At 39.1% G+C, this 15,370-nt stretch overlaps 1 protein-coding gene across 2 annotated transcripts in view; it reads left to right on the top strand.

Moving 5' to 3' along the window:
• Positions 1–15,370, top strand: part of PSD3 (pleckstrin and Sec7 domain containing 3) — a 526,477-nt gene that overhangs the window by 80,462 nt on the left and 430,645 nt on the right. The gene's annotated exons all lie outside the window — the stretch shown is intronic.

Here is a 15,370-nt window from a genome sequence, read left to right as displayed (position 1 = left end):
GGCTGGAGTGCAATGGCACGATCTTGGCTCACCGCAACCTCCGCCTCCTGGGTTCAGGCAATTCTCCTGCCTCAGCCTCCTGAGTAGCTGGGATTACAGGCACGCGCCACCATGCCCAGCTAATTTTTTGTAGTTTTAGTAGAGACGGGGTTTCACCATGTTGACCAGGATGGTCTCGATCTCTTGACCTCGTGATCCACCCGCCTCGGCCTCCCAAAGTGCTGGGATTACAGGCGTGAGTATTTTTATTTTTTAAAGGTGAGGTCTTACTATGTTGCCGAGGCTGGAGTGCAGTGGCTACTCCCAGGCACCATCATAGCTCACTGCAGCCTTCAACTCCTGGCCTCAAACAGTCTTCCTGCCTTAGCTTCCCAATTAGCTGGGGTGACATTGTGCCTGATGCTGTTATACTCTTATAGGATGTTGTGTGTTACTAAGAGGCAGTGCAGCATAGCGGTTGGAGTATGCCCTTGAATTGGATAGTCTGATTTGCTTCCTTACTCTGTCACCTTCTATCTGTGTCACCTTGGGCAAGTTATTTTAACATGTCTGTGCCTCACTGCATCATTACCTCATGGAATACTTCACTAACATTTGGTGGTTGGAAGGGGCTTAGACAGTTTTGGAAAGATAGTAAGTAGGCAGTAAATGTGACCTGGATGGTAGGTTATACTTACCTGAGTGGGAAGTGGAATTATTATTGCCCTTTTTAAAGTCGCATGCCTATTAAATGGCAAGACTGGCCATTCTTGTACCCTATACTGTAATTGCCTGCAGGTGTGCTTTATGGAAGCCGAGAGAAAAATTCCAGCACACTCAGCCCTCTGTTTCTATGGGTTCTGCATCATGCATTCAATCAACCTCAGATCAAACTATGTAGAAAAATATTGTCTCTGAACCTCTATGGATATTTGTTTCTTGTCATTATTTATTAATATAGTATAACAACTATTTATATACCATTTACATTGTGTTAGGTATTATACGAAATCTAGATATAATTTAAAGTATATGGGAAGATTTATGTAGGTTTTATGCAAATGCTACACCATTTTATTTTTTTCAACATTTAACTTTCAGTGTTTTTCTGTAGAGAATCTGCACATAAAAGAATAAAGAATTCATGCAGTCATGCCAAATGACTGTTAAAATCAATCTTGATGATACTCTTTAGTAGATATTAGAACTACTAAGTTAATATATGCTTGTTCCCTAACAATTATACCTCATCAAGGTGAAATAAATGTGATAATAGGAACAGTAAGAATCATGCGTTTATAAGTGCCTCCGAGTCAAGCGCTTACATTTAGACCAGAAAGTTACACGGCTTAGAACACCAGTAACTCACAAGGAAGACAAGGGAGTTGTTGCCTTCCTTCTTGCAAGTCTTTAAAATAGGATGGGAAAGTTTCATTGCTGTGTGATTTTGCTTAAAGATAGAGATATAAACTTTATGACCTCCTAAAGTCACTTTCTGGCCAACAGCTTTAGCAGTTCTAAGAAGGAACAGTTTCATTTTGACTTCAAGGGATGTTCCTTTTCTGTATCCTAAGGCAGCAGGATCAGTTAGTGAGGGAGGATGATGTGTTTGCACCAAGCTGCTGGCAGAGATGAATGTGGTTCAGCTCCAATCCTGAGCCTTCTCCCCTGGTCTAGTAAACCTCAGCCAATGCAGGGTACCCTGGGAAGGTCACTGTTAGTCGGCCTCAAAGGTACTTTTGAAGGCTCTCAGATATTCAGACTTCTGTGCCTTGTCCATAGCTTCCAGAGGGTGCTGGGGACACGGCAGGAAGTACTTTCTGTCAGTGGTAGGGAGGCTTCTGCTCCTTGGTGAGTGGTTGGAACTCTTTGGTCATCCTGAGATGTCTAGATCCTGTCATCTGAATACTTTCTGTCTCTGAGCCCAGGGCTGCTGCCCCCACCACGGCTGAGGTTGGAGCTTTCATTCAGATTCAAGGCACTGGAGAAATCAAAGATTTTTCCATGTGCTCGATTCCCATACACATTCGATGCTTTGGGTTCAGAAATCTCCACTTGTTAGCCCATCAGTCATAGCAGAGAACTTCTAAAGACTTTTGTACTAAGCAGCAAGACCAGGCAGTAGGGTCACTCAATGAGGCAACTGCCACTCTTCGAGAGAGTCTGGAGCTAAGGTCTAAATTAGATCACTGTGTCAATATAGGTGCATTGACTGTAACAAATGTACCACTCTGGTGGGGAATGATAATAATGGGGGAAGCTGACTGGGCACGGTGGCTCATGCCTGTAATCCCAGCATTTTGGGAGGCTGAGGTGGGAGGATCACAAGGTCAAGAGATCGAGACCATCCTGGCCAACATGGTAAAACCCTGTCTCTACTAAAAATACAAAGATTACCTGGGCGTGGTGGCGCATGACTGTAGTCCCAGCTACTCAGAAGGCTGAGGCAGGAGAATTGCTTAAACCTGGGAGGAGGAGTTTGCAGTGAGCTGAGATCACCCTGGGAGACAGAGCAAGACTCTGTCTAAAATAAAATAAAATAAAATAAAATAAATAAATAATGGGGGAACTGTGCATGCGTGGGGGCAGGAGGTATATTGAAAATTTCCTCACCTTCAGCTGAATTTTACTGTGAACCTAGAAATACTTTAAAATATAAAGTCTACAGGCCTGGGCAATACAGTGAGACCCCACCTATACAAAAAAGAGAAAAGTTAGCCAGATGTGGTTGTGTGAGCCTGTAGTCCCAGCTACTTGGAAGACTGCGGAAGGAGGATTGCTTGAGCCTAGGAAGTCAAGGGTACAGTGATCATATCACTGCATTCCAGTCTGGGTGACAGAGCAAGATCTTATCTCCAAAAGGTTTTTTTTTTTTCTTCAAAGTATTAATTTTTTTTAATATACTTTAAATTCTAGGGTACATGCGCAGATCTTGCAGGTTTGTTACATAGGTATATATGTGCCGTGGTGCTTTGCTACATCCATCTCCCCTGTCATCTACATTAGGTATTTCCCTAATGTTATCCCTCCCTAATCCCCCCACCCCCTGCTATCCCTCCCCTAGCTCCCCACCACCACCTGACAGGCCCTGGTGTGTGATGTTCCCCTCCCTGTGTCCATGTGTTCTCATTGTTCAATACCTACTTATGAGTGAGAACATACGGTATTTGGTTTTCTGTTCTTGTGTCGGTTTGCTGACAATTATGGTTTCCAGCTTCATCCATGTCCCTGCAAAGAACATAAACTCATTCTTTTTAATGGCTGCAAAGTATTCCATGGTCTATATGTGCCACATTTTCTTTATCCACTCTATCATCGATGGGCATTTGGGTTGGTTCCAAGTCTACTATTTTAAACAGTTCTGCAATAAACATACATGTGCATATTCCATGCTCATGGCTAGGAAGAATCAATATCGTGAAAATTATTCTATTATATAAAAAAAGGTCTTTTTAAAAAGGTAATACCTGTGGAATTTAGTACTGTGTCTGCGTGTGGCAGGTGCTCAGAGAATGTGTGTGCTTAGTTCCTTCTTCCTCATTACACCACTTTATATAAGATATTTGAATATCTTTGGATCCCCAAATCTTTGACCAATCCCCCCTTTACCAAGGGATGGCCATAAGTTGTTCTTTGGCCCAGGGTAGTCATTCAATATGTTTCTTTGGTGAATGAGTTAAATCCCACAGACTGTTACATAGCCAAATACAAGAACCCTATTAAGAATATATGGGCAGAATAGATGCTCTGACATTTAGCCACATCTAATGGCAGAATAGAATTTCCTGAGTCAGCAGGATTTCTAGCCTAGTCATTTTTTTCTTGCTTTTGGCTTCATGGTGGCTTCATCTCCTGTTTTGGAGATGTAGAATTTCCCCCATTCCGTAGGCTGCTTTTAGAATTTCAGGTGTGTGACTTTCATTAATAGCTCTCTTGCAAATGGCAATCTAGGGCATAAAAGATAGGAGTAGTGTGTTACTATGGATTTCCTCACTCAGCTCTTTCCCTTCTGGCAGAGATTTCTGATAGAAGTAGATAAAGGCGTGGGCTGTGTTTGCCTGGTGTGATGTAACGGTCTCAGAGATCTGTTTCATTCATTCTTTTGATTTTATCTGGGTTTTTTTCTCTCCTTTTTTTTTTTTTTTTTTTTTTTTTTTTTTTTTTTTTTTTTTTTTTTGACAGAGCCTTGCTCTGTCTGCAAGGCCAGAATGCATGGGCATGATTCCAGCTCACTGCAGCTTTGAAGTCCTGGGCTCAAACTATCCTCTCACCTCAGCCTCCCAAGTAGCTGGGACCACAGGCACACACTACCATGCCTGGCTAATTTTTGTATTTTAATTTTCTGTAGAGCTAGGGTCCCACCATCTTGCCCAAGCTGGTCTCAAACTACTGGATTCAAGTGATCTTTTCACCTTGGCCTCCCAAAGTGCTGAGATTACAGGTTTGAGCCACTGTGCCCGGTCATATTTTTGCATTTTAGATGCAATTCTTCCTACCTTCTCAGTGTGGCTTGTATATCAGTTGATGGCTTCTCATATTGCGGGATCCTACTTGGGAAAAAAAGTCTAATAAAATACAACATCATATTTTTAAAATGGAGCATATGTAAAGATAATGTAGTTTATAGATTTGAAAGAACTTGATAGGCCTAGAGAAATTAAAGCGAAAATTTTAGTAGCATTACTAAAACAAACGTATCTGTGATTAGTCAGTGAGAAAATATTATAATTTATAAAATCATAAAATAAGTAATGATTCAGAGGTGAGTTTAGTAAGATTCAGAGGGAAGTTAGAAGGATAATGGTAATTCCATTTTTTAAAAACACTTGGGTAGTATACAGAGGTATTTTCGTCATGAATATTTGTATTTTATAAATATTTTGTAAAGTTTTATTTTGCCTCTGTTTAGTAAAAAACAATTTAAAAATTAAACATTTGTCAGTAGAATTCTCTTGTGGCCATTTAATGGCTTCTTTCCAAAGCATTTCATTTAGCAATATACCTCTCTCTCATTTTGCCTGTGTTTGTTTTACGTAATATTTAAGTTACATAATTTTGGTAGCAAGTACAATCAGCACAAATCCATTTGGGTGCAAATATAACTGATTCTTGATAATCACTACCTCAATTGTGTGGGCAGAATTTCATGAACTTGTTGTAGCCTTAAGGCTGCAGCTTGAGCATCAGGTACTGATTTTTAAATTATATTTCTTTATCTGTTACCAGCTGTGAGCACCATGTATGAATGGGCATCAGCCAGCTTGTTTTACAGGGTGACTTGTTCATCCTGGAGTTGGTTAATTGGACGGTGGTTAAGAGTTTATGCTATATACATAACTTCAGAAATAAAAGCAAACCTGTTACGGTCGAAGAAATGAAAAGGGAGATTATAACATAGAGACATTAGGACATTTTTTCCATTTCGTTATAAAATCACTTTTGGCTTTATATGTCTCACGTCACTTATGTTGTGTACAAAGCTACTTCCCTCCTGAATAATTTATTGCTACATCTAAAATGTTTGCTGAAATTATTTTGCTTTCCTTTCAACTAGAAGACCTAGAAGACAATTTTAGTTTTTTTAAAAAATATGATTTATAAAAATAGGACCCACCATGGGTGAATTACTAAAGTATAACAAAAGTAAACTAAAACATTTTTTCTGACTTTTACTTGAGTCCAGAAGTTCACTGAAAATCGGTGACACCTGGATTTTATATATCATTATAACTATAAATTGCTTTGTACTTTGCATCATAATTTCTCTTTCTTCTAAAGAAATCAAAGTCCATTATGTTAGCCTGGTTACTTTCACCTGCTTGCAGAAAGTGTAGGCCTTTTGGGACCCATCTTTTAAATGAGCTCTGGTGAAGCAAGGTCCAGCAAGCCTAGCACCCTTGGAGTGAAGGACTCTCTCAGTTGAGAGCTTTTTCCTTACAATGGGTTGGATTTTACATGAGGTTAATTTAATTATCAAATTGGAGCAGCTTTGTCTTTTCCATGATATCTGAATATATATGTGCAAACAAAGTGACTTATTTAAAATAAAACTCTTTTAAAAGGCCACAGGGTGTACTGTAGTAGGTCACATGAAGTTCTGTGTCACAGTCACTTTTCCTTCATTCATACATTCATTCAACAAATACTTTTTGAATATCTCCTATGAACTAGGCATTGTATTAGGTGCCAGGGATACAGTGGTTAACAAAACAGACAAAAAAATCCTTGTTCTTGCAAGGTGAGACAGACTGTGTATGAGAGAGAGAGAGAGAGAGAGAGAGAGAGGGAGAGTGTGTGTGTGTGTGTGTGTGTGTGTGTGTGTGTGTGTGTGTGTGTAGTATGGTGACAGTATGAAGCCCTTCAAGGAAAAATAAGGCAGAGGAGGCAGGATGGATGGGAGGGGGTGGAGTTGCAGTTATAAATGAGTGGTTAAGAATGGTCTTGTTGAGGTGACAGATGAGGAAAGGCCTGAAGAAGGAAGATAAGTGCACTGGGAAGAGGGCGTAGCAAGTGCAAAGCCCTGAGGCAGAGCCATGCTTTCTGCCTTCCAGGAACAGGGAGACCAGTGTGACTGGAGTAGAGTGATCAATGGGGTTAGACACTGTCACCAGGTCCTGTGGGGACTTGTCTCTATTGCAAGGGCTTTGGTTTGGACTGAGAGTGAGCAGAGAAGCCTATTAGAGAGTTTCAAATAAAGATGGGATGTGATCTGGCTTATGTTCTTGGAGGACATGGTGCTGCCATGTCTCATGAGAACAGACTGAAGTGGGGAAGGTTAGAAGTAGTAAAACCAGTTAGAAGGCTATTATAACTTAGGTGAGCAAGGGTGGTGGCTTGGACCAGTGTGGTATGTTTTGAAGGTTGAGTGGGAAGGATTTTCTCATTGTCCGAATGTGGGATGTGAGTGGGAGAAATCATGGATGACTTGCAAAGTACTGGCCTGTGTATCTTGAAGGATGGAGTTACATTAACTGAGATGAGGAGAGGCTGATTTTGGAGGAAGGATGAGGAGCTCAGTCGTGGAGCTGTCTGATAGGCAGCTGGATATAGTTATCTGGATTTCAGAGGAGTGGGCTGGGTTAGAGGTAGACATTTGGGAGTTGTCAGAATATACAGAACGGAGGAAATCCACAGGGAGTGTCTACAGAAAGGAAAAGAGGTTGAGGACCAAAACCTGGGCTACTTCCACACTGAAATTGAAGAGATGAGAAGGAACCAATAAAGGAAAATGAAGGAAAACAGCGAATAAGGGAAATGAAGAGAGTGCGATGTCAGCCATGCGAAAAAATACTTCAAGCAAGATGAGTCAGATGGTCCTGGAAGTAAAGTCAAATAAGGGACAAATGAGATTTGACCCAGGGATTTAGCAAAGGAGATGTCACTGGTGAGGTTGATAACCAACTGGGATTATGGTGTAGTAGTGGGGACCAAATGTTGATCAGTGAGGATGCAAGAGAGAGCAGAAGTAGAGAAATGGAAACATCAAATGTAGAAAAATATTTCAAAGATTTTTGCTGTAAAGAGAATGTGAGAAATGTAGCTTCAGGGAGAAATGGGGTCAAGAGATGTTTTAAAAATGCAGAAAGTAACAACATGTTTGAATACCAATGGGAAAGACAGTAAAGTGGAAAAAAAAACATTATCTTTAATGTAGTAGCACAATTCCCGAAGGACCTTTGGTGTAGTTTAAAACAGCCCAAATCATTTAGTTTACTGTTATAAACACTAATTTTTGTTAATGCCTTTGATTTTTTTCAACATAAAGTCCTTATCTTCTCATCTCCATCAAAAATCAAAACCTTTTCTTTTATCTGAGCCTTTATATAAAAATGTCTTTTGGGTATGAATTGTGTCTGCTCATCTTGTTCAAACTAAGGCAGTCCCTAGTTTTATTAATAGTTTTGCAATATGCATGGATCTGAGGTACACCCTGTCCACATGCTTTTAGTAACTGATGACTTCTTTAGCTCTAATCTGAGGCACAGATTCCCCACCTTCCATTAAGCATGTATAAGATTGCATTTTCCAAGAATTTATTCAGTCAACTAAATGTTTATTGCATGCATTATACATAAAAGACCTCATGTTTCCAGTTAACAACCACAGGGCAACAGATAGGTAATAAAAGTAAGAATTTAAAGATCCTGGTGTCTTTGGATCTTGTGTGGATGAGCAGTCTCTTCCCAGACATTACTGTGCAAATCGCTTGGGGACACTATTGAAATGAAGATTCTGATTCTTTAGCTCTAGCATGGAGCCTGAGATCCGCATCCTTAACAAGCTCCTAGGTGATGCTAGCGTTGCTGGCTGATATGATTTGGTTGTGTCCCCATCCAGATCTCATCTTGAATTATAGCTCCCATAATCCCTACATGTCATGGGAGGGAGCTGGTAGGAGGTAGTTGAATAATGGGGGTGGAATTTTCCCATGCTGTTCTAGTGACAGAGAATTAAGTCTCACGAGATCTGATGGTTTTATAAAAGGCAGTTCCCTGGCACAGGCTCTCTTGCCTGCCACTATGTAAGATGTGCCTTTGCCCCTTTACTTTCTTCCATGATTGTGAGGCCTTCCCAGTCAAGCTGAGCTGTGAATCAATTAAACCTTTTTCCTTTATAAATTACCAACTCTCAGGCATGTCATTATTAGCAGTGTGAGAAGGGACTAATACATTAGTGCACCTCATTTTGAGTAGAAAGAGATCTGAGTGTATTACTTCCTGGCTTATTTTTTCTCCTTAGATTTTGCTTTCGCTCTTCTTCTATTTCTCTATTATTGCTGCCCTGGGCCTTTTTCAGCTGAAACTTTCAGACTCATAACAACAATACATTGTTGTAGCATTTGTTGATAGCATTTCTGTATCTTCGCTTTCCACTCTTTGCGTTTTCATTGATCTTTGCAAAAAAGCTAGTGGCATTTGGGAATTTTGTTTAGTAATTAGACAGCTGAAGAGACTCTAGGCCAAGTTTCATTTGCATTATGTAGGGAAGGCTAGACTTCTGGGTCTCATTTACATCCCAAGGCCGTATTTGTCCTAGACCTCTGAGTACATGCTTTGGCGCTATAGGCAAAGTCCCAGTACTGGGGCCAATTTGCCAGTTCAATTGTTGTCAGCTTTCTAATTCTCTGGATACCTACTTGTTAAGGGTAAATCTCTTCAGTAAACAGCTCCCTTGCTGGAGGGCAGTCCTTTGGCGTTGTTATAAATAAATTTTGTCAGCTTGTGGAAAATAGAATAAATCTTTAAAAGTCCCCATAGGCTAATAAAAGCTTCTTAGATGGCTCTAGACTGGAAGAGGTACTTTTTTTTTTTTTTTTTGAGATGGAGTTTCGCTCTTGTTACCCAGGCTGGAGTGCAATGGCGCGATCTCGGCTCACCGCAACCTCCGCCTCCTGGGTTCAGGCAATTCTCCTGCCTCAACCTCCTGAGTAGCTGGGATTACAAGCATGTGCCATCATGCCCAGCTAATTTTTTGTATTTTTTTAGTAGAGACGAGGTTTCACCATGTTGACCAGGATGGTCTCGATCTCTTGACCTCGTGATCTGCCCGCCTCGGCCTCCCAAAGTGTGGAAGAGGTACTTTAAACATACCTATAAAAGGATATATTTTGGTGGGGGTTAGAGAAGAGTTTGAAATTAATTATATGACTCTGAAAATTCCTGTAAATTATACAATTAGTTTCTACTATCATTTAGACCATATATCTTGTCCTGAATTTAATGAGGCATACTTTTTAGGATCCTCTCTATCAGTGCTATTTAATAGAAATATGTTGAGAATTTCACATGTAAGTTTAAATTTTCTAGTAGCCACATTTAAAAAAGTAAAATGAATTCATTTAGATAATAGATTTTATTTAACCTACTATGTTCAAAATATTATCATTTTGAGAAAAGCTTAGTTGTAATTTATATTCTTTGCTTGTACTTAGACATGTGGCCCATATTTTACATTCACAGAACATCTGCCACATTTCAGGTGCTAAATGGCTCCATATGGCTGTCATACTAGACAGCACAGGTGTATATGCAGAGCAGCTGCAGATATGACAAGCACAGTTTTATTTGTTCCTTTATATTCTAATTCTCTGTTAATACCAACAAATGATTTGCTATAGTGAGGCATATATGGTTAGTGAAGTATTAAGATAAAGATGGAATTTTTTACACTATTCTTAAAATCTACTATGGAAACAAATGGATGTTTGAAAAAATAATTATAAATATGCAGAGAATATTAAGGTGCTGATTGACTTCAGCAATGGCTAACAGAGGTGAGGACCTATAAAAATTGAAAATGTCTGAGATTTCCAGGTAATACATTTTTAGCAACAATTATTTAGGATAATTTACTGCCCCCTGTAAGGTAGGTAGGTCCTGTCATGACTCATATTTTATAGATGTGAAGCATGAGACCAGAGAGGTTAGGTAATTTGCCTTAGATCACACAGTGGGTAAGTGGATGGGAACACTAGCCAGTATGGTTCCAGAGCTCACTCCCTTCAGCTCTGCCCCAGACTGCTTTCTGAGCACATGTCAGTGATACATACATTTACTTCATCTTTTAAATTATATGATTGAGAGAGAGTGCTTTTTAGTTGTAAAAAGTGGGATTGCCTGATTTATGTAATCAAATTGCTCTGGAAAACTGAGGAAAAATTAACTCCTTAAATAAATCATATCCTGTTTGCCATTACTTTAAGTCTTAATGTCAGAGTTGCTTTATCTTGGTTTCTGATTGATCTTCAATTTAAATTGAGCCTCAACATTTTATATTTCTGCCTATCCCTGATGTGGGGAAAAACAGCTAAGAATGTATAAGGCAAACTTTCAGTGTTATTGAGAGCTAGAGCTTACAACTGAATTGGGGAGATAAGGTTATAATACTCATGAAACAGTATTACAGTTTATTATTACTAGCAATAACAGCAGCAGTAACCGTTTATTGAGAGGTTACTGTATGCCAAACCTTGTGTTAAGACTTTATACTGATTATCTTATTTAACTGTTAAAGCTGTAAAGTTGGCTTTCTCTTTATCAATAAATAAGTGCCAGAAACAATGCCACTGTAGTCTGAAACAATTAGACACTGAGAATTATTTTATTGGAGTCTGGGTGTTACATTTTAAGGGAGACACTAACAGTGAACAGGTAGGTGAGTGATCAGAAAATGATATAATGTTAGGAGAGATCATAGAAACTTATCTTTATCCTAAGGAAAGAAGGCTTAGTGGATGTAATAGTTATCAGTAAGTATTTGGAATAAAGGATATGATCTAAAGAGAAAACTGACTCGGACAAAAGGAATGCACTCACTCTGTCTTTATCTCTAAAGAACACAGAAAAGACATTTACAACAGAATTTTCTAACAGTTGCATGAAAAACTAAACCAATCTTTTATCTTGATGCAGTTGGACAGAGCCTAGGTTACTGCCTGAATATTCTGGGTTAAATGATTGCATTGGGAAGATTTGAATTATACAAGGAATTAGGAATTAACCATTGGATGAGTTGCCCATTTCTGAGTTTGTAGTAAATTGTGTCCTTAAATCAGATTCTTTTTATGATAGAAATAATTATTGAGTTGTTTTGTAAATTAAGTTGGAGATTGTAATAATACAGTATCAGAACTCAGACCTTAGAAATCTTGACGTCTGATGTCATTCTGCAAATGAGGAAACAAAAAATGAATTAAGGACAAAGTTGGACAAGTACTCAGGTGTTGACTTCAAGTCCACTACTTAAAAAAATTACAGTTTCTAATGTGTAGATGAAGAAGACTAAATCATTTCTAGTACATTTTTAAAGGTCCTATTGAATCTTCTCCAGAGTTAATAGAATGAAGAAGCCTGAAGTTCATTTTGTTCTAGTTAGGGCACACTTGAGTCCCTTTTGGTTATCTTATCTGACCTCTGAATTCAGTGATTTTCCTAAAGAAAAGTTTTCTGTTCCTCAACTCGATTTAATGTCAGAGTGTTTTATTTCCCTGGAAACTTGTGCATCTTTTTTTTTGAAAGGACAACAAAGGATACAGTGGCTCTCTGAATTTATCCATTCATTCAACAAGTATTTACTGAGGTGTGTGCCAGACACTTCGAACACAATTATAGGGTCGTCATTAGCTTTTACTCTGAGATGAGAAACCATCAAATTGTTTTGAACCGAAGTTTAGGAGATCTGCTCTTTTCCTTCCTTCCTTCCTTCCCTTCCTTCCCTTCCTTCCCTTTCTTTCCCTATCTTTCTCTTTCTTTTTCTCTTTCTTCTTTCTTTTCTTTCTTTTCTTTCATCAGTAACAAAAGGATTCCCTGGGAGTTTCAGCAGGCTGTAGTCCCACTTGCCTTGATTTAGTCAGATACACCTTTTGATCTCAGGACACAATTGGAATTACCTGCAGTTTGAGGTTTGCTCCTTATTAGTTGTATGATTCACAATAAAGCATGAAACTTTCTCATAAAAACAGAGTATAAACCTCTTAAAAATGTTCTACCACATATCGGTTTGAAAACCATTATGACTTCATGATGGAATTGACCAACCTAGGTTTGATGCCACATTTCACTGATGATTTGAATTTGGTCAAATGTATTAATGTATCTGAGCCTCAGTTTCTTCATTAGTACAATGAGTGTAAAACTTGTTACATTAAAAATGTTTTTGAGGGTTGAATGGTTAAGAGGAAACCATGATTGTGAAATGTTCAGCCTTCTGTCTGGCACATTGTAAATATTCAATGAAAGCACAGCCATTATTATGATAATTTAGTCAAGGGGATTTTAAAAATGGATACCAGTTATTTTGAAGCTAGATTGAGGGTGCTAATTCAGAGCCTTAATTTATTTTTAGTTTAGAGCTCAGACAAAATGTCTTTAATGCCTTTGTCTAAAGGTCTTGACATTGAAACAAACATTAAAATTAACACTGTTTGTTTTTCATGTGTATTCATTAATCTTTTTAAATGTCACTAGCTGTTTTGGTGGTTTCACAACTTCACAAATGCTGCCTCCCTCATTCCACAGGTATTATCAATTTTGGACCAATTATGGTGGTTAAGCTAGCAATTAAAGCAGTCAGAGAAGGCTTTGCCTGTAGGTCACAGTTGACCCTAGTCAGAGGACACCCAGGGAATCTGTGTGTGTGTGTGTGTGTGTGTGTGTGTGTGTGTGTGTGTGTTCTGTTGCCCAAGATTATTGTCCTCTGAGAGAGTAAACACATCACCTTATGACTCTGTAGCCATGTTCACTTCTGTTATATTTTTTGTTTGCATATTTTTACCACTGGAAATGTAGTCTGATTTTTAGTTCAATATTGTATCTAGACCAGTATCTGGTCAAAAGTATTACATTTGACTTGCTAATCTCCAAGTGAGATGAGGGAGAGACCCTATGGAAAACTGAATTGGACTCATGTAAAAGCTGTCTTTCTGGTGCCCTGTTTTCATTGGACTATGGCTGGGAGCTTCTTCTACCCCAGTTATGTATCTCACTTTCCTGGGGCTTAAGTGTCAGCTAGCTGAGTTGATAAATTTATCTGGGTTAATGGGAGAGAGTTAGAGGATCATGTGGTACTTTTAACTGTCTTTGTAGGCAATATTTTACTTCCCCTAACTCCTGAATTATTTGAAGGCACTTTGGCAAAACTGAGACCACTACATAACTGTAATGTAACATTTCAGCTTAGCTGATCTATTACTGAATGTGATTATCAGGGGAATTACAGGTCATGGAAAAGGTAAATGCAGGACAGGACTCTTGTGAAAGTGTTCATAGACACATGCAATCTTTTTTCTGATTGTGTAATTCCTTTAAAATATTCTATTTTTAAAAAATTAATTAAAATTTGTTTCCTTATTACCAAAAATATCCTGGTGATTGTAGATTGCCTGAGTGGGGACGAGGAGAAGTTGCCAGTTTAAGCCAAACCACAGGGAGTGAAAATGAGGGAGAGGTGACTTCAAGAAGAAAAGAGGTGTTCTGTTACCAGAAGAAGGAGTGCTGGCTAGGGAGAAAGAGCAGATGTCCCTGGCAGATGATATGACGCTGGCCAGAGGAAGCATATGCCATACAGAGGAATACTGAGCACAAAGGCCATGGGCAGGAAAGAGCATCACATATGAAGAACTAAAAGAAGGCCAGGCAACTGAGCCAAGTGAGGAAGAGTTGGTGGAGCTGTAGGAATGAAGGAATGGGATTGCCAAGGTAAGTTGAGGCCAGATCATGCCGGGCCTTATGGCTAAAGGAGGGTGCCTGGATTTTATCCTATGAAAATGGAATGTCATGGAAGAGGTTTAAGGAGTTTAGCCTTTTAAGCAGATCACTCTGGTTGCTGGGTGGAGAATGGATTGAAGAGGGCAAGAAAGGAAGCAGAGGGATTAATCATGGAGCTTTTGTAGGTGAGAGATGAAAGTTTCTTGGACAGGGATGGTGACAGCTGTGATACAGACAAGTGGAAAGATAAACGAGTCACATTTTGTGTAGATCAACAGAACCTGATGATTGATGAGGTGTAAGGAAAGGAAGAAAGACATAGATTTCTGTGTTGATTAATGGGGATTCGTGGAGTTGCCATTTATTGAGATGTAGCACTCTTGTTGGATATTGTTTTGTGTTACTCACATCCTTCTACCTAGACTGTAAGCTTCTTAAATCAAAGATCAGGCAGCATTTCATCTTTCTTCACCCTTGATCTAGCACAGTGCTGAGGCATTAGAATAGACACTTGGTTCGACATGCATCAGGTGGGTAGTTGATCCTAAACCTCACCTTCAGGGCGGCTCCTGAGAGGCGGCTTAAAGGAACAAAAATAAGTGCTATTTGTTAGTATATTAGTTGTTGTTGGTGTTTAGATTTGTTTAAGATGATGCAAGTTATGTAAGAAGAAGGTACCATGAGCATAGAAAATGTAATCAGACCTCAGAGCTAAGATTTGCCCAAGATAATTTATGAATAGAGCTGGGACATTCTCTAATCCCTAGTATTTTCATTAAACATCGAACCTGTACTTGTTATTTTGGGTAATTTTTTTTTCCTGCCTAAAATTTGTGTTGTTTTTTCTTTGATGCTCTTCTACATATTAAAAATAAAACAAAACACCAAATTTCTTCACCTTCAATGCTTTGAGCTTCTCAGTTCCTTCTGGTCTCTTTGTTTTTTCTCCTTTCCAAAAAAGCTCATTCTGAAGCACCCATAAAAAGAGACTGAAAGCAGAAGAAATCTGTCCAGTCACTCAGCAACACCCGCCTGAGGTAACAGGGCAAATGAAACGGCTTTAAAAATTGTTCTAGAACGAAAAATGGCTTCTAGGACATTGCACAGTGTCCAGCTACGGTGCACGGGAGGTGCTCACTGGTTAATGAGACTCAGCCCTGCTACCTTGTGTTTTTACATTCATGGCC

The sequence above is a fragment of the Sapajus apella genome, unplaced genomic scaffold (assembly GCF_009761245.1).
Source record: "Sapajus apella isolate SASKATOON/1434 unplaced genomic scaffold, GSC_monkey_1.0 scaffold21, whole genome shotgun sequence".
Taxonomy (NCBI): Eukaryota; Metazoa; Chordata; class Mammalia; order Primates; family Cebidae; genus Sapajus; species Sapajus apella.
This window is presented reverse-complemented; position numbering and strand designations above follow the sequence as displayed.